The sequence below is a fragment of the Mustela erminea genome, chromosome 11 (assembly GCF_009829155.1).
Source record: "Mustela erminea isolate mMusErm1 chromosome 11, mMusErm1.Pri, whole genome shotgun sequence".
Lineage (NCBI taxonomy): Eukaryota > Metazoa > Chordata > Mammalia > Carnivora > Mustelidae > Mustela > Mustela erminea.
Genome location: NC_045624.1, coordinates 71280507 through 71308402, shown reverse-complemented (window position 1 = coordinate 71308402; position 27896 = coordinate 71280507). Strand labels below are relative to the sequence as shown.

Below are 27896 nucleotides of genomic sequence, written 5' to 3'. Positions count from 1 at the left end.
TATTCTTATAATTACTTGTCATTTTTCAAATTTTAATTTTATATATATATATATATATATATAAAATATAGATAAGGCTATTCCATATCAGATTACTTCAATCAGAATGTAGATAACATTTTACTATAATGAATTTATACACATTTTATGCACTTTGGAATTCTTTGTAGAGAAATGAAATCTAGTAAATTGTATAGAAATTAAATACTATAAGATTTTTTAAAAAAGATTTTATTTATTTATTTGACAGACAGAGAGATCACAAGTAGGTACAGCAGCAGGCAGAGAAAGAAGAGGAAGCAGGCTCCCTGCTGAGCAGAAAGCCCGATGTGGGGCTTGATCCTAGGACCCTGAGATCATGACCTGAGCTAAAGGCAGAGGATTTAACCCACTGAGCCACCCAGGCGCCCCTACACTTAACTTTCAAAAGATAAATATGATTAAGAAAAAAGGCATAACCGTGAGGATTATAGTATTTTGTTTTTATATCATTCAACGTAAACATATCCCTGAAAGATTCTAACAACTGATTTTCAAGAAATATTCATATTTGACTATTTGAAATATACACATTCCCTGTGACATGAAAGAAGAAAACTAAGGCTTAAGTTAGGAAAAGAATAAAAGCTACTAACATACCAAGGCAAAACTGCTAAGGCAAAAACACAAGCAGAGGGACTGGAAAAGAATAACTCGAGCTAAAAATAGAGAAAGGTAGAGTTAAAGTTAGCTTAGAAGTAAAGCTTAGTCTATGTAAAACTTAGTCTATGTTTAGACTAAGTTTTAGATAATTCAAGTGACTAAGTGGCACTTTCTTATGGCTCATTCTATTCTGAAAAATGATAGGCATAAATGATAATGTTCCAAGCAATGAGACCTTACAAATATGCAGAAGTGGTTCTCAGTTGGGGGTGGTACCCTACATGGCATCCTTTGGAAATATGTAGGGACATTTCTGGTTATCACTGTGACTGGGAAAGGGGAGGTGTGCAAATGCCATTTAGTCCCCATGGGGCAGGCTTTTCAATATTTCTTTGCTATACCATACAGTCCTATTTAACAAAGAGTAAATAATATCTTCAAAAAACCAATTTGAAATGTTGGGTACTGATGAACAAACTAAAGCCTTTTACACCAGAGAAAAACAGAAGATATAGTATGTGAATATGGGTATTATAAATTTAATAAGCACAAGTCAAAGTTGACAAGAGCATTTACCAGTTTGCAAAGTGCATGCTAACAGAAATTACTACCAATGATCAGAATGGGTCTTCATAAGTAAAAACCAAAAAATGGGACTTTATCTTGGGTCTCTATAAAATGTTCCCGAGTGCTCGCTTCGGCAGCACATATACTATAAAATGTTCCCGAGACAGGAAATGATCTACCTTCTTCCATCCTTAAGCAATGTTTCTCAATCTTTTTAAACATATGTCAACTTTAAATAACCAAACTAAGCCAAACCCACAAAATTTTCTGTCCACATAGTGATTTTATCAGGTTGTCCTTAAGTCTTTATTGCTTTTGTTTTCTGAACATTTAATGTTTGTAAAATAATGTGAATAGCTAACACCTACAGTGATTATGTGCCAGACACTATGCTAAGTGCTTTCCATATATTAATTCATTTTATTCCCCCTAAACCCGATGAAGGTAGACATTATCACCCCCATTTTACAGGAAAAAAAAGCTGAGGTGGAATAGCTAAGTTACTTGATCCTTCTGCATTCTCCTAGAACAATTCACGATTTTAAAGCATTATAACATTAAAAAGAAGAGATGGAGACTAAATGTAAGAATTCTTCTACAGGGATTTGCTGACCATAAAAATCTCATCCTTTTGCTACAAAGGGAGGAAGTATTAATAAAGTAGATTAGGAAAAAGCCACCGGTTCTGCTCCTATGTTAGCTTGCTTTCTTTTTGTCCATTCAACCAATTCTACTAATCATCACTTATCAAGGTCAACAAGTGTCACTGATAATTTTCAAAAGCTTTTTGTTAATTCACATTCTGTTTTGTAATTTAAGACATTTAATAATCTTCAAATTGCTTTTGAAGGCAATTACAGTGAATTTGGCTTACAGAGAAGGAACTAAGTAATCCTGGCATTGGGAACCAAATGAAATTGTACAGTGAAGACCAAGGTTATTTAGAGGAGCATGATTTCATGCTTAGCATATGTAAATATGCTATCTATCACCTGCTGCTGTAGTTCTGCAACCCAATTCTAAGAGAACCAACTAATACAGTAGCATGGGGTTAACGGGCAAAGGTCATGGAGTGAATTGTTTTTATATTGTTATGAAAACACATTTGTATTTCTGGCATTTCCCCCAAATAAGATGAGGCTATCAAAGCAGTTAAGAGACTGTAGACGCAGAGAGAAAGACGTATTTGCAAACTGTGAAGGCACACAAGCTCTCCAACAGAGTGAGAAGGGAATGGGAGTGAGATCCAGAGTCGGGCCAGCTACATCAAAGATTTCTTTTGAAGATTAAAAAAAAAAACAAAACACCCACTATGAATAAAAAGCAAAGAAGGCCAGAAAGCCTCAAAAGATGGAAAGAAGTGTAGGGGCGAGCTAAGCTGGAATGACAGGTTGTAAATCGCTTTCCCTGAAATGACAAAATAACAATCTGCCTAGGTTTTTCCTCTGCCACCACCCACCAACGTCCACGTCCTTTCCTGAAAGGGCATGCAGGGCTCTTTCCTCAAAGAGCTGCCACCCCAAGAGTGGCTTTGGCTTCTTTGTTACTACTTGTAAGAAATAAATTCCTTGCCTGGAGAAACTAGATGTGGAGATAGTTCAGCCTCCCACCTCTGTTTTCTCTCGCTGGAGTCTGGTCCTCGCTCCTCCTCGTCTCACCCGCGAGGGCGGCCGAGCACCTCCCGGGCCGCTACATTCAACTCACTGGGTGGGACAGTCACCTGCGGGGCGGGGTGCCGTCACCGCTTTCTCATTCCTCCTTCCCTTCTGTTTCCCAGCAGCCGGGCCTAACTTCCTGTGACAGGAAAACCCTTGGTGGCCACCAGAAGTCTCCGGGCGTGTTCGGCCGCTCTTCCCAAAACGCGCCTTAAAAGCTCGGGTCTCTGGACTCGGAGCAACTCTTGTGGACTAATTCTTTATTGTCCTTCCCTCTTCTCGCACCTCGGCACGATATCACCCTCCCCCGAAGTTAAGGGTTTCCAGGTCTTCAAACGCTTTTCCTTTCCATCCCGCCGCTACCGGGGCGAGGAAATCACTTCCGGGTTTACACCCCTTGCAGCGTCGCAGTTGGCGGCGGAAGAGCTTCCGGGTCGACGGGCGAGCTGCTGCCGTTCCTGCTGCTTCCCGCTGGGGCTGCGGGCTGTCTGGGGTTGGTGGCGGCGGCTCGAGGACAGAGGTGGCAGCGGCCGGCACGCCAGCGGCTGAGCCGGCGGCGGGGGAGGGGAAGAGGGCGGCCCGGGCTGCGTGCGCGCGCGCAAGGCTGGAGCATGAGCCGGACTTGACCGCGAGGCGGAGGCAAAAGCCACCGCCCCCTCTTCCCCTCCCTTGAGTGAGGCAGCGCGGCGGCCAGAGAGGGATGGGGGGCGCCCGCCCAGTCTGAGTCTCGTCGCGGGCGACTCCGTCTCACGCAGGGTTCCTCGCGGGCCTCTAGTGCGCACCCTCAGCCCCAGCAGCCTCTGCCCCGCGGGCGCACCCGGGCAAGCGAGGAGGGGGCGCCCGCCTGGGTGGGTGGGGCGGGGAGGGTACCTGAGGTCACCTGCTCCGCGCGAGAGGCAGAGGCGGCCACGGCGGTGGCAGAACTGCAGAGCTGCGGGGTCCATCTGACTCTTACCCTCAGCCCGGGAAGTAACCGTAAGTCTCAGCTTCACCATACGAGTGTGTATGAGGCTGTCTCAACCCTTTTTGGGCTCCGAGTTCAGCGCTGCCTAGTTCACGCCCTCACGGGTTTCCCAGTAATGTGTCGCCTTCCTTTTGTAGAGGATTGTACCCTTCTCTGTCCCCATCCCTGAACAGGCAACCTCCTCCGTCGGTCCCATGGGGCTTTTTTCTCCCAGCGAATTGCAAGTCTCAGTGGCGCGTCCCATCCTCCCTAGCCAGATGCATCTCCTTGTCCCTCTGTCCTCAAAGATATGTGTCCTCCCTCTCTTTCTCTCTCTATCCCAGACATCCCAATCTGCGCCCCCGCCCCCCATTTTTTGAGACAGAAAGCCACGGGTTCATCGGATCTCGTGGGCTAGAGGGTCTTGAGCGGATGGGTGAAAGTGCTCTGCATCGTCAGGATGGGTGGGGATAGGTGCCGATAGCTCTGATGGACCTTTATTTTTGCAGCCTCTGACACCAAAACAAAAGAATGGGTCGTTCCCTGGACCTTCATTCCTCTCGCTTCCTAACTGTTTAAGCTCTATTCTGTACATTGCTGTTTGAGTCGCAGGAAATTAGAACTAGAGCTGTAATTAAGCATCTCCCGAGGTTTTAAGAATTAGTCTCACAAGCTATGTTCACACGGAATTGGCATATTAAACAATCTTGTATTGGAATGAAGAGCCATTCCAGAATAGCTCTGCTAGTAGAACTGAGAAACGAATTTAAAAACAAAGGTCTAATATTTCCAGTATGTTTTTATGTCTTTAAATAATTTTTAGTGTTTTGGATTTACGTTTAGTTCTTAATTTACGAAGTGTGTGTGTGTGTCTGTGTGTATGATGTGGAAAAAAAAAGTGTTGCATTGTTAGTGGTTAAAGTGGTTTTTAAAGATCGTGTCAGCTTGTATTTGGTAAGATATTACTTTAAGTCGTTAATTTCAGAGAGACTTTTTTACTGATTTAGATCAGCCACCTACAGATGTTACACACTTGTGCCTATGACCTTACTGTTTCTTAGTTTAAAAAAGAAATTAACTGTGAAATTAACTGTGAAATTCAGTGTGCATTTCCAGATTTGAGGGTAGGCATTTTTTTTTTTCTTTTTAAATTTAGTTTGCTTTTTAAACTGGCAAACTGCAGAACTTTCCAGAAACTAGACTAAAAAATAATTGTAATGCTGTCAGTGACTGAACAGTAGCTCTTAACACGCCGTCATGGTGGTGACACTTTTCAGGGCACTATAGGAAGTAATAATAACTTAAGAATAATTTTATTCTGCATAATGCAGTTCTTTGTTACTATTCTGTAAATTGTTCTGTAATGTAAATTGGTAGCCTTGGTTTATTTTTCTTTTCTAAAAATATAGTCATTATGTTAAGAAAGGTAGATGTGTTTAATGTTGATTTTGGTGGTGGTTTTCAAAACCTTCTTTTAGTACTTGATTTGGATCTATTACTTGATTTGTTACTTTATACTGTTCACAGATTTTAGTTTGAAGTAGGCCCAGGAGACGTAGTTCCAGCTGTCTGTCTGGAAGTATACTTTACTGGCTTGTTTCACAAGCCAAGTTCTATACAGAGTTGAGTGTATTATTAAAGGTATGGTTTTGCTTTTCAGAAAATTGATGAGTTTCCAAATGTGAGTGAGGTTAATTGGCTATAACTTGGAAGAGTCTTTTTCCTTCTTTCTTTCTTTTTTTAAAGTCTATTGATCCTGTTATTTTTGGAAGGAGTGTGGGGAAGATAGCACTGTATTTTCATATTACACTTTTTCCGCCTGCCAACAACACTGGGAATTTTGAGTTTTCAATATGAAAATTTTCCAAAACCATGCAGATTATGCCATAAGGCTGAGTTCTAACAGGTGGCTGCTGAGAAAAAAGTTTTTTTAGTTACTCTTCTGTACTCTATAGCACTGCCCACTTTTGAGAGACCTGATTTTCTTTCTTTCCTCTTCCTTTTCTGGAGTATGCAGTTGAACTTGTGAAAGTGAAATCAGTGTATTTACATTGTACTTGTAAGTAAAAGTTCAAGCTAATTTTCACATATAAATAGATGGAAGAACTTGAATTAAGCTCATCTGAGTCTCCTCATGGAAGTCTCCTTATGGAAGTTAGAAAAGATTCCTCAGTGCTTTGGGTGCTTTTTTCTTCTTTGAGGATGAACACATTTATTTAGATGAAATTTTAAAATACTTTTCTGTAATATTAGACTTATATGTGACACATATCCCAAAACAGATTTGAAAGTGACTTGATCATTATTTAAAAGACCAGTCTGAGAGGAATTGCTATACATGGTTTTAAAAATGCTTATCAGTATTTTATTTCCTTTCTGAAAGTTATTGCTTAGGGAAGAGTAATTTCTGGACTTTAAGTTTATTTTTCAGACAGTCTTAGACTACCTTTTTTTTCTTTTGAGATAACTTACTTTCATACTTATTTCATTTCAGTAAACCTTTATTGAATGCCTACTGTATGTGCCAGGCACTATGTTAGTTACTGGGACTACAGTATAAATAAATTGTGATTGGTTTCCTCATTGAATTTGCCGGTCTAGTTTTTGACTGTGATCCTATCCATTTGCCTTTACAGACATCTCTAATAGGTTTTGAAGTCACTTTACTGTATTTGGGGTTATTTCATATCTTTTCTATAAGAATAAATACATTAAATGCCATTTATGAGTACTTGTACTAACATGCTAAAGCCTTTATATACTAATTTTATCCAGTTCTTAAAATGGTCCTACAAAGTTTTAAATCTCCGTTTAAAAACCATACAGATTCTGATTTACAGTAGTGCTGAATGTTGTTTTACTTGTAATATGCTAGAGAAGATTCAACCTTAAGATTCCTCTATAAGAATAAGATGTTGTAATATAGTTATAGCAATTTTTAATTCTCTAATAATGCTTTGAATAGATTTTCATTAATGATTAATGATTGTTTAATAAATATTAATATCATTTGTTTTCTAAAGCACATGAATTATATACTATCAATGTAATAATCAGTAGTTGTTGAAACCTTAGAAAAAATAGTTCTGAAGTTCATTATGGTTAACTGTAATATAGATCTTCAGGCATGTATAATTTTTTTCTCCTAGTTCCCACAGTGGGAACAACAGCTTATAAAATGTTCTTTAAAGTGTGTGTATTCTCCAGGAAAGATTGGGTGTTGAGTTACATGAAATCTATTCAACTTTTTAAGTTTTGAGTATAATTTTAATAACTGTCTAATGTCTTGGAGAGTGTTGGTCTCTGCAGTGAAAATATCTTTCTTCAGATTACAAAATAATCTTGCTCATCTTTTAGGATATATGCTTTACCAGCAGTTTGATACAGTTTAGTCTAATCCTCTCAGAGCCTCTCACATTATTTTAAAAGACGATCTTCCACTGTCAACTGTCTTCTCCAAAAACCTCATTGTATTCTTAACTTTTTATTCTGTTTTTGTTGTTTTGTTTTGTTTTGTTTTGCTTTTACCATAAACTTTCAAGCATTTGCCATTCTTGAGGTTAAGACCTTTGCTCCTGGTTATGTACTCCTGATTTTAGGACTATAGAGCAGATACTATTCCTCCTTCAAGTTCCCAAGAAAGGTAATCCTTGATGTTTTCTTGTCCTCAGTCAGACATATTATTTTAAAGATTTTTTTAAAAAATGTATTTATTTGACAGAGATCACAAGTATGCAGGGAGGCAGTTATTGTTGTTTGCTTTTGTAAAAGATGGCATTTAAAAACAAAGATTTAGAGGCTCAGTGTGCTTATTGTTAGTGGGATGTCATTACTTTTGGTACTAGGAAATGTATGACTCTGAGTATGGTTTGTATAGTCAGACATATAGGAGGCAGGCAGAGAGAGAGGAGGAAGCAGGCGCTCCATGGAGCACAGAGAGTCCGATGTAGGGCTGGATCCCAGGATCCTGGGATCCTGACCTGAGCCGAAGGCAGAGGCTTCAACCCACTGAGCCACCCAGGCGCCCCAGTCAGACATATTTTAACTTGACATAGATAGTTTTTTTCCTTTCCACGTAGCAGAATTCTTGATACCCAGGTCACTATTTTCTGATTAGAACAATATTGGGAGTTCCTGTTCATGTATATAACAGTGACTAAATTATAAATGTGTTAGGTGCTAGGACCTTTAAGATGAGTAAATCAAGATTCCTTTCTTCATTGAATTGTAATATGCCTATTGAAAATCCATGAAGATAAAGGAACTTCATTTAAAAACATTGAGATGCTCTTCTCCAAATGAGCATAAAAACATTGTCCTCCCTAATCTATCTCCTCAGAGTATTGTAAAGGAAAGTTTGTAAGTAAAATTTTAAGCCAGGATTTTTATTCTGTTTTCTGACCTCAGGCAGAAAAGTTGATTTACAGAAAAGATGACTTTCTCTGACTTGCAGGAAGATGCCAGAACAGGGCAAAGAACTCCTATACCTCCTTCCCTCAGATTTCAGTATTGTTAATATTTTACTGCATTTCTTTCTATTGCCTGCTTTTTTTCTGTTTCCATACATACATTACATATGTGTGTGTGTATTTGTGTAAAAATACATGCATACATACCCATTATTATAGTCTTTTTTCTGAACCTTTTGGAGCAAGCAGCAGACATGGTGTATCATCACCTGTAAACACTGTGTCTGTTTTTTTCAAAAGCAAGGCACTCTCTTCTCTAACCAACATAAACCCCTCTAAATCAGAAAATAAGTGTTGGTACAACACTACTGCCTAGTCCAAGGAAACTTATTCATATTTCATCAATGGTTGGAACAATATCTCTTACTCTTCTGGGCCAGGATTCTATCCAGGAATATATATTATATTTCGTCATCATGTTTCTTCAGACTTCTTCAGCCTCATTTTTTCCCCTTTTTCATGTCCATGACCGGTTTTGAAGGTACAAGGCCCTGCATTCTATAGGATGATCCTCAACGTAGGTTCGTGTAATATTCCCTCTTAACTCCAGTCAGTTCATGCATTTGTGGCAGGAATACCACAGAAATGGGTCTGTGCTCTTAGCACTTTGCATCCAGAAGCATATGATGTCATCTTTGTCACTGCTGGTGATTAAAACGTTGTTCAGAAGCGCCTGGGTGGCTTGGTGGGTTAAGCGTCTACCTCCAGCTTAGGTCATGATCCCAGGGTCCTGGGATCAAGCCCCATGTTAGGCTCCCAGAGCAGGCTCCCAACTCAGCAGAGAACCTGCTTCTCCCTTCTCCCTCTCCCTCTGTTCCTCCCCCTTCTTCTGCCCCTCTCCCTGCTTGTGAGCTCTCACTCACTCATGCTCTCTCTGTCAAATAAATAAATAAAATCTTTAAAATAAATCACCAGTCACTTTGGTATCCTTTTGTATTTGATCAGTATTTGTGGAGAGGTATTCCAAAATTATGCCGGCACCTTGTTTCTTATCAAACGTCTCTAATCACTAGCCTTAATGTGGGTATCAGTGAAGACTCTCACCTTAATTAACCACTTCTATGATGATTGCCAAATGATATTACTCTTATTTCTTCTACTTGTATTAGTTGGGATTTTATCATAAAGTGGAACTTTCCTTTCTCCCCCATTTAATTATTTGTTTATTAAATCTGTAAGGACTCATGAATTTCTATTTTATTTAATCTTTTGTGATTTGTTACTATTATTACTTATTTTGCTGTCTAAATTGTTCCTGATTTAGCCTGTGGGAGCCCCTTCAAGCTGGCTCCTATGCCTGTTTATCATGCTTCCATCTCATTCATTGTGCATTTCTGGCAGAACATGCTGTTCCTTGTTCATTCTGTGCTTTGCCTGGTCTAACCCTGGAATCAGCCATTTCTCTAAGGAATCCTGTTTGATCTTTGTTATTGTTGTTTGCTTTTGTAAAAGATGGTATTTAAAAACAAAGATTTAGAGGCCAGTGTGCTTATTGTTACTGGGCTGTCATTACTTTTGGAACTAGGAAAAGTATGACTCTGAGTATGGTTTGTATACTCAGACATATATAATACACACATGTATATTTTCCATAATTATTTCTGTACCTGGGTATGTGTATTATTAAACCATAAATTTGTCCCTGTCCTTTCAGTTCCAGTCTAATACTCCAGGGTTCTTTCTAACTTTCTTCCTTTCCACATTTATAAATGTCTTCTCTGGAGTAGGCAATTTGGCTTCACATTAGCCTCAGTGTAGTTATCATTTGTCCAGTTGTTTGAGTTACTTCCTCAGCATGTTACCATTCTCCCTGCCATGTAGACCATCTTCTACCACCCCGTGTCATTGATTGCTGGGCCTACTGGCCTGTGCCCTTTTGTGGATCTATAACCCCTGACTGGGCCTACGACGCTGTACAGATCTCCACACAACACCTATTTATCCTTACCTCTGGCTAGTTGGCTCACTGCTCTGCTGGCCTTCCTGACATGCCTTTAGTGCCCTTTATCTACCAGCATGCAGACTGCTTTGCATGGCCCAGTATTTCATTAATTAATTTTTTAAGATTTTCTTTATGTATTTGACAGACAGAGATCACAGGTAGGCAGAGAGGCAGGCAGGGGGTGGGGGGGGAAGCAGGCTCCCTGCCAAGCAGAGAGCCCGATGCGGGACTTGATCCCAGGACCCCGGGACCATGACCTGAGCTGAAGGCAGGGTCCTTAACCCACTGAGCCACCCAGGCACCCTTATTAGTTAATTTTTAAGTGTATTTCCACGATTTATAAACATACATATATATGATGAAATGTATACATAATTTCCCCATATAAAAATGATAACATACTATATTAATATTTTATATTAATATACTATAATATAATATATTATATTCTACACTTTGTTTTTTTAATGACTGTATAATAATCCATTGTGTGTGCATGCACATACACGTGGACACCCCTACCTACCTGGGATTAATGATAAACAATCATAAAGTTCTTCCATCCTTATCCATTCCCCTTTGCAATATGGCTTTGCTGCTTCTCTCTAGAGGCATAATCCGTTCCTCCATCTCTTGAGTCCTGGTTGACCCTGTGATTTGTTTTAACCAATGAATATGGTGGAAGTGATATGTGAGATCTAGAGGTTAGTCCTTAAGAGACATTCCAGGGATGATTGCCTGCAACTGCCATGTAAGGAAGGTGGTCTGGCCTATAGGAGGATGAGAGAGAGGTCTTTTGAAAGTGAACCAAGACTACCCAGTGGACAGCACTTACCAACAGACATGAAAGTGGACTCCTTTGGATCTGCTAGCCCAGCTGACTCTTTAGCTGAATGTACCCACAGAGGAACCAGAGGTGAAACTAGCAAAAACAGACAAACAAAAAGAAGCCAACCCTGCCCAGCCAGCCTACATAATATGAGAAATAACATAATTGCTTTGAGGCATTAAGTTTGGGATGTAGCAATAGATATCTGAAACCATATCTGTGCTCATTTTAGATGTCTTGGTTGTTTCTAGTCTATCATGAACAGTATTGCAGTGAGTATCTTGTACACAATACATGCCATTTTAATTTTAATAAGTAACACTAGATTATTTTTCAGAAATGTTGAAATATTTCTTACTGCCATCATTAATGTCCAAGAGTATTTCCCCCACAAGCTTATTGTTGCTGATTTTTTGTTGTTGTTGTTTTTGTAAGAAGATGAGTAGAAAGTTTCTTTTGGTGGTTAATTCTGCATTTCATTAACTTTGTGAAGCTGAGCATCATTTGATATATTAGTTGATCCTTTTGATTTTTCAGTTCTATGAATTGCTCATTCATATCTTTATTCATTTTCCTATTGGATTTTTTCCTTACCAATTTTTTGGTTCTCTTTGATATGTTATAAGTATAATCCTTTAGCTTTCTTTGCAAATATGTTCTGTCAGTCTTTTTTGGGGGGAGAGGGTCTTAGTTTTTGGCATTATTTGCCATACATTTTGGGGAGGGAGTATTTCATATAATCATTTGTGTCTTTCTCTGTAGCTCTTGCTTGTTCTGGTGTCTTGAAAATCTCTCTCTCCTATCTTAGGTAATAAAAACTTTTTCATAAGTTTTCTTCTAACTTTGTATTGTCTTTCCTGTCAATGAGGAATCATGTTCATTTGCTCTAGAAATCTAAAAAACAGTGATATAAACAAATTAGGGGTGTCATTTTCCATAAGTAGTGGGAAATTAGTGGTAAGCCATGCAGATCTGTTATGGTGCTTCCACAATACTGTCAGGAATTCAGGCTTACTGGTCTTTCTTTCAGTCACCTTTAGTCCCACATGGCATTCCAGGCTGAGAAGCAACTTCCTTCAGTTTTTTCTTTCATCATTCATTGCTCTGCTTGTTTTAATTGAGGATCAAATCCAGTTTGGTGACTGTAACTTATGAGGGATAAGGCCAAGACTAAGCAGGTCCCTCAAATAGCAAGTTCTTTTGAAATATTTTCTCTGTTCTTTAAAAATAGTAATACTGATTTTGCTTTCTGTGTCATAATAAATGTATGTACAGAATAAGGCCCCAGAATCTTTAACCCATTTGACAACTATGGGTTTTTTTCCAAAGTTATTTACAGGCACACAAGGAAATAAACAGATTATATTCTCAGATTGGAAACTGTAGATTTTAAGAACATAGGAGTTTATCCTTATGTTCAGTAAGTAATACTATTTAAAGGCTTTTTATGTGCCAGTAACTGGTAAAAAGTGAATTTAAAACTCAATATGATGTGATCCTTGTTCTCAGAAAGTTTGCCAGGTAATTGGAAAAGCAGATTAAACATTTCATTATAATATTAGTTGGTAAATTGAGGGTATTATCAACTTAGGGAGGCAGGACATCTAACTATGTTACTTGAGGGTTGAGGAGCTATGATCAGTTACTACCCTATCAGGGTTGATGGAGAAAGTGCTTTTAATTTGAGAATGACTTGTTGGAGCTAGCCTATTAAAAGAGGAGCTTTTTAGGGGTATGGGAAAAACATTCTAGGAGCTTTAGTAATTCAGAGGTGGGTCTATGTTAAAGAGATAGGCTGGGATAAAATAAATTCTGGTTTAGTCAGAGACTACTCCTTAATTCCAGGGACTAGAAGCCTTGGGAAGGTTTTAAAAAGTAATTGAACAAGCTCAGATTTGTTTTTTGATAAAGATATGCTGCTTGTAGTTGATGGGGGGCACTTTGGGAAGTGGGATCAGGAGGCAAGGGCACCTACTAGATAGGAAATTTATCTGACACATTAACATCTATTCCATATTAAGAGTGCCTGGCTGGCTCAATGGTAGAGTGTGCGATTCTTGATCTCGGGGTCGTGATTTTGAGTACCATGTTGGGCATAGAACTTACTTTAAAAAAAAAAATAAAATCTGTTGCATATTAGTTAAATAAATATTCAATGAACACCTATGTGAATATGATATAATGCAGACATAAAACATTATTCCTATTCTTAAGGAGTTTATATTTTAAGGTAACTAAAAATACATATATCAATAATATGAGGCAGTATGCTAATAGGTTTCTAGCCTATAAAATGAAGGCAGGTAAGAAATAGAATTAAAACCTCTAACTTGGTTTCATGGCTCCAAAGCTCATATTCTTTCCATGTGGAAGGCTGTGCTACCTTCCACAGCACTTATTTCCCTTTAACTTATTTAATTACCAGTATGTTGCTTGTAAGTTACCTCAAAACCCTTGTGAAGTAAGATTAGAGTACAGTTAAAATGGTTTTCAGCTTGGAACACAAAGTATCAAAGGAGCTGTACTCTCGCTTTCTCCAGGCAATCTCTGTGGTGAATGGAGTATAACCAGGAAGATATAAATGTTGGTCAGAAAAATTGCCACATTATGTGAATGAAACAGTTATAAACAGTCTTGAGATTTATGTCTGGGAAATTCAGTATTGAACTGATAGGACAGTGGAGGACAAGACTCTGGCATGGCATGGCGTGTCACTAGATAGCTGAATAGCATTCTTAACAATGTCAAGGGTCCTTTTTTCCAGTTAGTAGATAGAGCATGGAATGAGAAAAGGACATCAGTATTGCCAATAAATACATACAGCAATGATTTTTTTTTTTAAGATTTTATTTATTTATTTGACAGACAAAGATCACAAGTAGGCAGAGAGGCAGGCAGAGAGAGAGGAGGAAGCAGGCTCCCCAAGCAGAGAGCCAGATTCGGGGCTTGATCCCAGGACCTTGGGACCATGACCTGAGCTGAAGGCAGAGGCTTTAATCCACTGAGCCACCTGGGTGCCCCACAATGGTGGTTTTTGATGATGTATTTATTTTTATTTCCAGAGAGCAGTTGAAAAGGTAAAGATTATCCTGTATCTCTTTCAATCATTCTAATGCCTCACTTTATTTAAATTTGTTAAACGAGATATTTTGACTCAGGCCAGGGAGAGAAGGCTGGAGATAATAATGTCATCCTTTGGTGTCTGTCTGTCCACCTCTGTTAGGATGTGCTTGCCATGTGATGTCTATAGGCCTCAGTTTTTCTTTCTTGTAAAATTGATACACTTGGATAAATATAGTTGACCCTTGAACAGCATGGGTCTGAACTGCGCAGGTCCATTTATTACGTGGGTTTTTAAAAATAAATACAATATAATACTGTAGGTGTATTTCCTTGTGATTTTCTTAGCATTCTCTTTTCTCTAGCTTACTTTATCATATAAGAATACAGTATTTAATACATATAACATACGAAATATATGTTAATCAACTGTTTATGTTATCAGGCTTCCACTCAACAGTAGGCTCTTAGCAGTCCAGTTGTGTTTTGGGGGAATCAAAAGTTATATATGGATTTTTGACTGTGTAGGGTCCAGCACCCCAACCCGCATGTTGTTTAGGGGTCAGCTCTAATCTTCTGGGGGGGTTTTCTTGCTCTGAAATGTGACTTGACATGACCTCTACAAAATTACTTTGAAAGTTAGCATATGATATTCTGATTGAGAAAATTACCTTTTCTGTAGAGTAGGGAGGACAAGAAAGGAAAGATAGAGAGAGGTTGCTTTGAGAACTTGGTGTCATAGTATGAAGAAAAATGTTCTCCAGAAACTCAGAGGGAGGTGTTACTTTTGATTTTTTAACTACTCACAGACTGAATGTGGATACGTAAGGCAGTTAAAAGTGCAAAATAATAAGATTGTTATACTCAAGGATTATGGTTTAGTAGACTTTGCAGTTGGTATTCCTTGAGAAAATTGAACATTAATGTTTTGAGCTAGAGGTTTTCCAAGTTTAGCATGTATCAGAATCACTGGGAGGGCTTGTTAAGGCACAGATTGTTGGCCCCACCCCCAGAGTTTCTGATTCAGTAAGTTTGGGGTGGAACCTGAGAGTTTTCATTTCTCTTAATTTCCCAAGTGCTGCTGAGGTTGCTGGCATCTATTGCATGGAATTTATTTCTCCCTTAGGCTTCTAAAACAGTACTAGTTGTGTAGAAGCACTGGGAGAATTTTAAAAATTATTCCTTAAATCATTTTTTGGATACAGATGAGGAACTCTGATGGGGGAGATAAAATGAAGGAAATGAACTCTAATTCCAAAACACATCTTAAAAGGTAAAAACACAGTTGAATGGACATAGGAAAATGAATAGTCAGCTGCAGGATAGATTAAAGTTGGAAAAAATAGGGCTCAGGTCCATTTACTTAGGAACTTCTCTTATCCAGGTCCATTTACTTAGGAACTTCTCTTATCCACTATCTAGAATATGATTTAAACAAAACCTTTCTTCATTTGGAATTTTGTGCCCTTAAACCTAGTAGCATCAACTATATATCAAGGACCGATTTTAAGTAGGGTATGCACCATGATATCAGTGTGCCAGTGTTTAACCTAAAAGTTGTATAGCCTAGGGGCACCTGGATGGCTCTGTTGGTTAAGATGGCTCAGATGTCCTGGGATCCAGCCCCATCAGGCTTCCGATTTGGTGGGGAGTCTACCCCTTGTGTCTGCCCCTCCACCTGCTCGTATGCACCTTCATACTCTTTCTCTCTCTCAAATAAATAAATAAAATCTTAAAAAACAAAACAAAACAAACAAACAAAAACCTCGTATAGCCTAAAAGTCTCAGTGATTCCTTTCACCACCTTCCTTTTTCATACCTTTTACTCCTTGATGTTGTTTGTGTATACTTCTTTCTCCCTATTTGGGTTTCTGGCTTCTGTGTTTTGCATCTTTTTTAACATGTGTATACTAAATAATACTAAATAATTTATTAATCAGTAGTCTCCAGTAGTTTGGCTGAAGAAAAATTTCAGCATTTTAAAATTGGGAAAATATGTGTAGAAAATGTCACAGGCTTTATATCTTAATATTAAATTGCTTACCCAAAAAGCATACAGTCTATACATTGTTAACTTCCAGACCGTATCTCCAGCCCAGACCTTTCTCCTCGGCTTCTTGTATATCCCTTTTGCCTACCTGACATCTTGTTGGCCTTTCAAATGTAACATGTTCAATTTTAAACAGATCCCCCACCTTCCCACTTGGACTTTCATCTCCTGCAGTCTTTCCTCTCCCTTCTAGGTGCTCAGGCCAAGAACCTTGGAGTCATTCTATTTTCTTCTCCCTCACTCCCACTTCTAGTCTGTCAGCAAATTCCATCCTTACCTTCAGAGTACATCCAAGACCTGATCAAGTATTTACCACCTCCACTGTCATCTCCCAGATCCAAGCTGCCGTCAACTTTTTTTTTTTAAGATTTTATTTCTTTGTCATTTGTCAGAGAGAGAGAGAGAGAGAACAGAAGCAGGCATTGTGGCAGGCAGAGGCAGAGAGAGAAGCAGGCTCCCCACTGAGCAAGGAGCCCGATGTGGGACTCGATCCCAGGACCCTGGGATCACGACCTGAGCCGAAGGCAGCAGCTTAACCTACTGAGCCACCCAGATGTTCCTACCATCAACTTTTACTTGGATGACTGCCATCACTTTGTAAATAGTCTCCCTGCTTCTAGCCTTGCTTCCACTCCTATTAGTCTTCTTAGACAGCTGTCCAGGGGATCCTGTTAAATGTAAGTCAGGTCTTTCATTCCTCTCCCAAAAACCCTGTAGGGCGTTTTCTTTTTTATCAGAATAAAAGCCTAGTGATTTACGATGCTCCTTTTTAAGACCCTGAACAGTCCATCTGCCCCCATTACTACTCTTGATTTCATATCCTACTCATTTCTTCCTCACTGTACACTACAGTAATACTGGCTCCTTTCTGTTCCCTGAATGTATAGGGCATGCTCCTTTCACTGGCTTTTTAGCCTGCTATAATGCTCTATCCTCTAAATATCCCACAGCTCACTACTTTACCTGTTTTACTTATGTCACATTCCCTGATCATCCCAAAACTCCATCCCCTTCTTGCCTTTGTTATTATAACACCTTACCTGAATATATAGTAAATTCCATGGGGACAGCGATTTTAGTTTGTTTCGTTTTTTTTTTATTTCCCTACATGCCTGGCAAATGGTAGGTGCTCAGTAAATATCTGTGACTTGAATTTATGATTTCCTCTGCCTAGAGGAATATGCCTTTTCTTTGAGAAATATACCCAATAATCATGTGCTTCTAACATAGGCTACCAGTCTTTGACTTCTAACACTTATTATTCTGCTGGTCCCTTTTCTAAAAATGATACATTCCATGCCTCTCTTGTTCAGTTTGAAATTACTGTTTGACTGATTTTTATTGTAGCATACAATTTGCATAACTTATAGTTCCTAAGTTCATGTATTATCTTGGGAAATAATTAAGCGTTCTTTAATCCTTTGTGAAGTATATGAATTATTCGTTGTCATTGAATGTGGTGTTTCCCAGCAGTCACAGTGCTACTTGGGATGTATGTTTCTTTTATATGACTCTGTGTCATGATTTATAACTTTATACCATAGTCTCTTTCATGTTCTTTAAGAAAGGTTAGTACTTGGTTTCCCTTGTAAACCTGTTGAGAGTACTTGGTCCTGTTTTGATTTCTGAGAGTTTTGTAGGTTTTAGTGTTTTTTGTGTAGTCAGTGCTTCATAACCACTTCATAACTCCTTCATAATTAGGTCCCACAGACACTCCTTGGTCTCTTAATAATTTTTCTTGGCTCAGTAAGACTTGAATTTTATATACTTGTTATGGAAGTCCTACACTTTGGATTTTTCATTTTGGGTATTGTGCCTTATTGTCATGTTTTGAATCATGGAATCATTTGACTCTAGCTGATAACTTTTCAGTCTGAAAAAGTCACTGCAACACTTATGTTCATCCAGTTGCCATTTCTCAGGTTGCAGGAAAGCATAAGTGGCTCAAATCTCAATTCTTCATATCTTTTTTAGATGTTAAATTCATTAGGTGTTAAAGGTTGTTATATTCCTAATCCTATGATATGTGGAATATGAAGTGAATTTAAAACATTAAGTCAAAAACATAGGACTCAGTTTCTTGTTTTCCTTTTATTTTTTTAAGATTTTATTTATTTTTAAAGAGATTTTATTTATTTATTTGACAGACAGAGATCACAAGTAGGCAGGGCAACAGGCAGAGAGAGAGGGGAGTAGGCTCCCTGCCTAGCAGAGAGCCCGATATGGGACTCGATTCCAGGACCCCGAGATCATGACCTGAGCCGAAGGCAGCGGCTTAACCCACTGAGCCACCCAGGTGCCCCCAATTTCTTGTTTTCTGATGTTGGAGAGTTTCTAGTTTCATACTAGGCATGGCTGTGATTTGGAAAACAGGGAACAGCATGGGGAAGTCTTAATCTTAATTGTATTTCATTGCTATGACAATAGAATGTAATAGAACTTAATGCTAAGATTCTCTGTCAGTAGCTAAAAATATATAAAGTATAAATGAATTCTTCCTTTCAGATGCAAATCAATATTGAATGTCAATGTGTAGTAGTTGGAGGGTTGCTGACAACACAGATATTGCTACATAGCTTAAGACATCCTGTGGGTGAAAAATACATTCAAAGATACACATAAGTTTACCCATAGTGGATACATTAGAATCAATTTAATGTAATGCAGTGGAGAACAGACTAAAATATTATCTATCAGATTTTGGTATTATTAAAAATATGTGTTCAAGGAATATTTAATAAAATGCAAAATACTCATGATAAAAACCTAAGTACAAAAGAAAAAAAATCCAGTTTTATTATACACCGTGATCCAGGTTTTTAACTTAAGACTCTCTATACATATAAACAACATGCCAATGTGTTAATAGTGATTATTATAGGGCTTGAGGGTTATAGTGATCTTTTTATGTTATTCTTTGTACTTTTCTATTTTCTGTACTGTTCTGTCCAATCTTAAACTCTCTGTATAATCTTAAGTATTTTTAAAAGAAGGGAAAAAATTTTTAGAACTAGTTATAGCTATGTGATTCTAGACAAGTTAGTAATGATGATGATGACTACATTATACTGAGTACCTACTATTTAGCAAATATTGAATATATTTTATGTATTTTGTTATCCTGTTTTGTAATAGTCCAACAATGGAGGCTAAATGATCTACTTTTACATATTAGGAAAAAGTCTCAAAACTTTCAAGTAGCTTATGAGCTAGTAAATAAGCAGGGTTCAAACTGAAGCTTATATGATTTTCTAAATATACCAGAAGGCTTTAACTCCCCAAACCTCTGTTTCTTTACTGTAAAATGTAAGTGGAATTGTTATGCAGCTTAAATGACACAACGTACATAAACCACAGGACAAGTTTTTTCCATGAGATTTCTTATAGTTATAGCCTTCTGGCTTTTTTTTTTTTTTTTTTTTTTTTTGGTCTCCTTCTGCACATATATTATTCAAGCTGTTGTTTAAATATTTCCAATAACATCTGAAATTTATAACAGTAAATCTGTAAGTTGCATTTCTTCAGAGAAGAACAAAATTAATCCACTGATTAACATTTTGTTTCTATAGTTTTCATGTTTATAAACTTCAGATTTGCAGTCATTTTTGGAAGTTTCATTTTCATGAGAATCAATGGTACTTTGTTAAGAGGGATAAAACTTATGTTTCTCATCTTCCTTAAAAGCTGTTTTAAGAAATCTGGTGGGGTGCCTAGGTGGTTCAGTCATTTAAGCCTCTGACTCCTCATCTCAGCTCAGGTCTTGATCTCAGGGTTGTGAGTTTGAGTCCCAGCATTGGCTCTGCACTGAGCATGGAGCCTAGTTGAAAAAAAAAAAGAAGCAGTAGCAGCAGCTTGGTATTTTTTTGAGTTTGAAAGGATTTCTGTTCCTTATGTGAGTTCTAAACCAGGTGAGAGGTCAAAACCGTAAGCTTCTCCAGTTTTTTCTCCAGATTTTCTAAAGTCCCTGAGGTAGATAGGGGCAGGAATATTATAGCAATTGGGCTCCTTGCAAATGAAGGAAATCATTAGGAATTGGGGGGAAAGTGTACTCTCAAAACCTTTTTCAAATTTCATACTTTTGTTTACAAGTTAGCGTAAAAGGCTGCTGAAACAGCTAAGTGTGGTAAATTGAGTCTGGCTGATAGCTATTATAATCAGCAAAGTGGATGGATGGATGGATGGATGGATGGAGTTAGCTAACTCTGATGTTCAGAGTTACACTGTTGCTTATGAGTACATTAAACACTTTCCAGAAAATCCAGGATAAGTATGATTTCGAATATTACATTTTAGGCTCTATATTTTTCTACTTACGTATCTTAATTTTGGATTTAGAAAATATGGATACTCTTAACCTATAGAAAATGCAAAGAACTATGGAACTGTATTTAACCACAAATTTACATTTTTTAAAAAAAATTTTTATTTTTTATAAACATATATTTTTATCCCCAGGGGTACAGGTCTGTGAATCACCAGGTTTACACACTTCACAGCACTCACCAAAGCACATACCCTCCCCAATGTCCATAATCCCACCCCCTTCTCACAAACCCCCTCCCCGCAGCAACCCTCAGTTTGTTTTGTGAGATTAAGAGTCACTTATGGTTTGTCTCCCTCCCAATCCCATCTTGTTTCATTTATTCTTCTCCTACCCGCTTAAGCCCCCATGTTGCATCACCACTTCCTCATATCAGGGAGATCATATGATAGTTGTCTTTCTCTGCTTGACTTATTTCGCTAAGCATGATACGCTCTAGTTCCATCCATATTGTCGCAAATGGCAAGATTTCATTTCTACAAATTTACATTTTTGACTGATTAAAAAAACCATTTCTTTGAACAATGATCATGAAGATTTTACTGTATGTTTTCGCTACTACATAGTTTTCTGTTATATGATTAACGACCATTTATTTTTCTGTTCTCCTTCTTATAAATAATTAGATTATTTCACGGTTTTAAAAAACCAACTTCAGAGTGGTTTTTCTGGAAGAGAGAGGGAAGGAAAGACTTGTGGCAGTGGGAATACCTAATTATGCGTTATATCTTTGAAAAATAAAGAGATTTGAAACAGTAGTGGGAAAAGACAGTGATGGTATAGACTGAAGTAAATTAATGTTAATGTCTTGTTTAAGATATCTTTATTTACCCTGCAGTTATGAAGCTATTCCCCCATATTTTCCTTCGAAATATTATTGTTTAACCAGTAATTTCACATTTAGAGCTCCGCTTCATATGCAATTTGACTTTAATGTGGAGTTGTAGGTTGAGTTCAGGATCCTTTTTTCCCTTGTGTATACAGTTGACCAAACCTTTATTGAGAAGACCATTCTTTAAAGGAGGAGATTTTTTTAGCAGTGGAAAATAACAGAACATGTTTGCTTGTTGAAAGGTGATCTAGGCCTACATGATTTTTTAGATTCTGGGGAACTGATGGCATAGGAATAGGTTAAGGTAAATGAAAGAACATCGTTTCGGAGGAGGAAAGAAATATTTTTGCAAAGGAGGGGATCCATAGTGTATTTGTCTTTTATTTGCAAAGGATGCACTTTCATTCTAAAAGAAAAATGAATGCAAATGCTAGTTGGCTTAGAAGCTTGACTATGAAAAGATGAAGGAATTCCATCTTGTGTTCTGCTTTGTTCATGAAGTAAGGGTGGGTCTTAAGACTGTGGGTGTAGGAGGGAAGGGTTGTGGAGGACTGAAGAGAAGTAATAAAGTCTGAAAGCCCAAAGCCCGATTCATTCAGTTCTTTCTTTCTCTTTCATACATTCAAATTCTGTGAGAGACAATTTGATTAAGTTAGTCACTGTTCAGTATTAAGCGTCCCCTTGGGTGTAAAACTCTTGAACAAAGCTTTGTAATAGACATGCTAGATTGTTCATTTTGGATCAGATGTCCATCCTTAGTCCAGGTATCTATAGGTCAGTGGTAATGGGGGAAACACACACATCTGTCTTTTGTTTAGAAGGAAGCACTTCTTTCTTGGTCCCTCCAACAAAGTCCTAGATTTAAGTTAGTGATCCAGTTTAGGTGACCTGAACAATGGCTGTGGTTAGGTGAATAGAAAATGGATTAGCCACATTTGTACCTTATGACCCTGTGCCCCCTAGTGGAGCCAGCCCTGTCTAAACCATGTCTTGACTGTGATAGAAGGGGGGGTTTCTCCAGAAAAATTGGATTGCTCTTACCAGAGAAGGATGAACAGCTTCCACGGAAATAAAAACCTATTGGAATTTAATGGAGAAAAGTATTCATGATCTTTAAAGGAATATGACCGTCTCTTAGTAAGCTCAGTGAATTAAGAACTGAAGAATTACATGGTAAAAAGCTTATTTTAGAATTTGTCTTCACTGTTAGTATGTGACTTTTGACTTAATAGCAAAGCCACCGCAACGGAGTGTGGTGTTTCCTTTCAGCTTGCATCTCTTCCTTCTTTATCTTACATTACGTGTTTGTTTAGTTTGTTTGTTCAAAGGATTTAAGGAGGAAATACCCTTCATTATTAGACCAGCTTGCAGTAAGGTGTTTGGGGAAGGGCATTACTCAAAAGTATAAAGTACCCATCACAAGAAGATACTTTTACACACATGGCAGTGAACCACACAGTATTTTCCAGACTTAATGTTTGACTTTAAGCACAAAGAACATTGGAAATTGTTACCTTTCATCTTACAGTTGAAATACTTACAGTATTATTACCTGTAAGATAGTTTCACATTCTGAAATCTGTTTTATGTTTTACAAACTTAATCAGTAGGATATCATTGGGGGACAGGAAAACAATAAAATGTCCCTGGATTCTAAACCAGTTTCATTAGGTTGAGGGCTATAGTTATCTAGCAGTCGAAGAGTTTGACTTTCATCAGGTAAGTATGATTCTGAGATGATTTTTCATTTAGAAAAAGGAAGTAGAACCAGATGGAAAAGCAAGTTTTTTTTGTATTGTGATTTACACCGTAAGTAAGAGAAAGGAAGTAGAACTAACCACATAGAAATTAGCTTTGTATTATCTTGTGCTTTGCTCGGTACATAGTGATTGCTCAGTAACAGCATCTAAAATTTATAAAGAATGGGTAAATATGTGAATTTTTTGAAAATACTTTTCCTATTAACATTTTATTTGGTGGGATCTTGTAACCCTAGTATGGACAAGAATTTTTCTGACTTTATTCACCAAAAACCTTTATTCACCATAAACTTTATTTACCATAACCCAAAATATATTGGTTACATTAGCACCATATCCTTTTCCTTTCCCACAGAGAGCATTCCACTATGTTTCTTGCCTAACTACAATTTCCACTCTTAACTGTGCATAGTGAGCCAAAAAGAAATTTGAGGAACATGTATACCATGATAGAGACTAAAAGAAACAAAAAAAGTAGGGGAATCCGGATGACTTTTCCATAATTCATAGAAGAGAAAAAGTCTTTTAAATTTTTAAGTTATCATATAGTAATATTGACTTTTTTGGGTATAAATTCTAACATGTTAACACATACATAGATTGATGTAACCATCTTGGTAGTCAGGAAACAGAGCTATTCTGACACCCCCCAAAAACTTCTTTGTCCTGTCCCTTTATAGTCTTAACCCTCTTCCACGCCTAACTCATGGCAGTCACTGATCTGTTCTTCATCACTATGGTTTTGTTTCTTCAAGAATGTTATATATATAGAATCATACTGTATATAACTGTTTGAGGCTGGCTTCTTAAACTCAGCGTAATGCCTTTGAGATTCATCCACTTAGTGGCATTTCATTTGTTGGATGGGTGATTAGTGAGTATATTCTCCCATTCTGTAGTTTGTCTTTTCAGTCTCTTAAGATCTGTCTTTTGCATAAACTATCACTTTTTTTTTCTTTAATAGATTATGCTTTTGGTGTCTGTTGAGAACTCTACTTAATTTCAGCTCATGAAGATTTTCTCCTGTGTTTTCTTCTTAAAATTTTATAGCTTTTAGTTTTACTTTTAGATCTATGAACCATTTTTAGTTAATTTTGTGTAAGTTGTCCTTGCATCTTAGGTTATGGTTCTTTTCTTTTTTTCTTTTTCTTTCTTTCTTTGCATGTGGATATCTAGTTGTTTGAACACCACTGCTTAAATAAAAAAACCCCTTTTCTCTGTTGATTTGCTTTTGCACCCTTGTCAAAAATGAGTTGACCATGTTTGTATGGGTCAATTCTGAACTCTTGTTTTCTCTTCCATGAATCTTTGTTTATATTTCTTTGCCAATAGCACACTGTCTTAATTATTATAGTGTTAGAATAAGTCTTAAATTAGTATTTTTCCTACAGTTTTATTCTTTAAGAACTGTTTTTAATTATTTTAGTTTCCTTGCTTTTCCGTATAAACTTTAGGATTAGTTTCTTTAAATACGTTAAAATTCCTGCTAGGATTTTTATAGTAATTGTATTAACTCCAAAGGACAGTTTGTGGAGAATTGACATCTCTCAATTTCTGTCCAGTCTACAGAAGTTTTTTTAAAAAGACTAATAATCTTTATAGAGATGAAATGTTACATCCATGATCCAGAAATAGAATACTAATAGACTACTATAAGAAAAGGAACAACCAAATGACAAGAAAGAACTATGGGATTTAAAACATGATAACTTTAATTCCATAGAATAGCTGGAAGATAAAGTTAAGGAAATCTCCCTAAAAGTAGAATAAAAAAGCAGCAGTAAAGGAGGAGAGAAAGATTACAAAATTAGAGGATATAGCTAGGAAATCTATTATCCAAATAATGGGAGTTTTAGAAAGGGAGAGTAGAAATGGAGAGAGAAAGATGAACAAAGAATTAGTCTTAGAACTGAATTAAGGACATATAACTCCATTTTGGAAAAATGAATTTAAAAAAGAACCACACAATTTTATAGAAACAAAATAGGATAGTGGAAACTGGGAAGAGTTTAAGGGGTACAGACTTTCATCTTGGGAAAATGAAAAAATTCTGGAGATGGATGTTGGTGTTGGTTATACAACAATGTGAATGTACTTAATGTCATGAACAGTATACCTACAGATAGTCAAAATGGTAAATTTTATGTTAAAGCCAAAAAGAACAAGAGAAGAGACAGTAGCAGATGAAAGACTTCAAAAATGTTTTGAAAGCTGGAGAGCATTTATACAAAAGGCAACTGATTTAGCAAAACTAAGCTGATAAAGCAGAGGTCAAATCTAATTCTACAATTGTGAAAGAAAAAAAGTGCAAGCTAATTTGTGTTAGAGCACACCAAAAAAGCACAGGAATTGGAGGCACAGGTAGCTCTGAATAAAGAAGGGATATGGCTAAAAACAGCAGAGATTTAAAAATATTACGAGGAGTAAAAACCAGACAGGTCCTCTGTCCATTCTGTGCTGCTGAGCTATTGTTCCATTTCTGTTCTGGAAGAAGACAGGAAATACATCATCTGCACAAAGTTTGCCAGAAGCATAGGGACAGACAGTTGAGGGTGATGCACCATTCTGGAAAGGGCATTGGGTGGAATTATACATACTAAGTGGTATGACCTCCTTCCTCCCAGCTTCCTTCCTCCATTTAGCTTGAAAGAACAGACCGATACATTATGCAGTTGGGGTTCACAGTGAAATAGCCCAGCCAGTTTCATGCTACAGTGCAACCTGCTTGTTGCCAAGCCTTGCTATTATATATAATGACAAAATAAGCGTCAATGTACAAGTCTCTTTGTGTACCTTCCAGGGGTTATCCTAGGACAATATGCTAATGTTTTGTACCCATAACCCACAGTAAGAAGTAATTCTATGTATCATAACATGGGTATACACATACACATATGCTACATACATTTGTGTGTGTGTGTGTGTATTTATTTATTTGAAACAAAAATTTCAGAGTACTATCCTTAGTACTCAAATGTGCTATGATATTTTTAGCTTATTAAATAAGCTACAATATATTCATCTTCAACATGAAAATATTATAAAATTATAAAATTATTTTCTAAATTATGCTTCCCACCAGTAATGTTGAAGCATTTTCTTTTTTTTTTTTTTTTTAAAGATTTTATTTATTTATTTGACAGAGAGAGATCACAAGTAGTCAGAGAGGCAGGCAGAGAGAGAGAGGGAAGCAGGCTCCCTGCTGAGCAGAGAGCCCGATGCGGGACTCGATCCCAGGACCCTGAGATCATGACCTGAGCCGAAGGCAGCGGCTTAACCCACTGAGCCACCCAGGCGCCCTGTTGAAGCATTTTCAACTTGTGTTTCCAGACTCTTCTACTAATCTAATAGCTAGAAATGGCATCTGTGACAGACACTGTATATATATATGCTGACCAATCCTTATTTTTTAATCTTTTCTTTTTTCCTCTGTCAACTATGGAAACATTAAAAAATTGAAATTCTATTTTCTAGCTCTTCTTGCAGTTAGAGGTAGCTATGTGATCCACTTCTGACTAATGCAGCACACCAGGCTTGCAGTCTGGAGCTGTAAAAACAGCATGCTAAGAATGACAGAGTATAAGAATGGGTGGGGGGGCGGGAGTCAGGATATTGATGACATTGTGTAGCTTATATAAGAACACTGGGTTATCTCCTTCTGGATTTATAGTTACACTGATAAGAATAAACTCTTATCTGTTTAAGCCACATATACAGACATGCCTCTGTCAGTTGCTTATTAGTTTCTATAATATGATAGATAGCCTAGTCTAAGTTATTCCATAGCAACAAATAACCACAAAATTTAAGTGACTTATAACAAGAAACATTTCTTTTTTCATTCACTTAAATATGTTAGCTACGGATCTGCTTCAGATATGCTTCATGTCTTCATTCTGGGACCCAAGCTGAAGAAGTTGCTCCTTGGGTCTTGTGACAATGAGAAAAAGAGCAATGGTCGAACCATAGATGGCTCTTAAAACTTTGCTTCAGAAATGTCATGCTTCATTTGTACATACATTTCATTGGCCAAAGCAAGATAAGTGGCCCAAAGTAATGTAAATGGGCAGGGAAGTACAATATTTCAGGAGGGAGGGCAGTGAATAATTGGAGACAATAATACAACTATCACTGTATCCTTTTGTATTTTTGTTCTTACTAGTATTTGAAAGTTCTTTATACATTCTGGATACTAAACTTGAGAGTTCAGCTTTTAGACTTAGGTCTGGAATCCAGTCTTGAATTAAGTTTTGCCTGTATTCTAAGGTAAAGGTCAAAGGTTTTTCCCATGTGGATATTCATTTATTCCAGTGTCATTTGATGTAAGGGCTTAACTTCTCCCATTGGATTGCCTTGGCACTTTTGTTGAACGGCACCTGGGTGCCTCAGTCATTAAGCGCCTGCCTTCTGTTCAGGTCATAATCCCAGGGTCCTGGGATGGAGCCCCGAGTTGCGCTCCCTGCTTGGCAGGACGCCCATTTCTACCTCTCGCACTCCCTTTGCTTGTATTCCCTCTCTCACTGTCTCTCTCTCGGTCAATAAATAAAATCGTAAAAAAGAAAAAAAGTCATAGTGCTATTTAAGTGTAAGTTGATTTCTGAGCACTTCGTTCTTTTACATTAACTTGTTGAACTTTATGCCACTACCACACTGTCTTAAGTAAATCTTGAAATCAGGTTATAAAATTCTCTAATTTGTTTCATTTTTCAAGATTACTTAGAATATTCTGGGATTTTGCACTTCTGTATTTAGTCTTCCAATCTATGAACATGGTTTCTCTCTTCATATTTTTAGGGCTTTAGTCCCACCAATACTTGTTTCAGCAC

General features: G+C 37.5%; 2 protein-coding genes across 8 annotated transcripts in view; one reads left to right on the top strand and one right to left on the bottom strand.

Moving 5' to 3' along the window:
• The window catches only part of KRIT1 (KRIT1 ankyrin repeat containing), a 35342-nt gene extending 31710 nt beyond the window's left edge, over nucleotides 1-3632 (bottom strand). For 2 of the 6 annotated variants that reach the window (XR_004276832.1, XM_032305010.1), the window contains exon 1: nucleotides 2782-3632. The gene's annotated coding sequence lies outside the window, so the exon portion shown is untranslated. Of the gene's footprint in view, nucleotides 1-639; nucleotides 661-2781 lie in introns of those variants that run through there. The other 4 variants (XM_032305011.1, XM_032305007.1, XM_032305008.1 and 1 more) reach the window with 4 other exon arrangements.
• Nucleotides 3633-3700: 68 nt separating this feature from the next.
• The window catches only part of ANKIB1 (ankyrin repeat and IBR domain containing 1), a 154921-nt gene continuing 130725 nt past the window's right edge, over nucleotides 3701-27896 (top strand). For both annotated transcript variants that reach the window (XM_032305005.1, XM_032305001.1), the window contains exon 1: nucleotides 3701-3839. The gene's annotated coding sequence lies outside the window, so the exon portion shown is untranslated. The remainder of the gene's footprint in view (nucleotides 3840-27896) is intronic.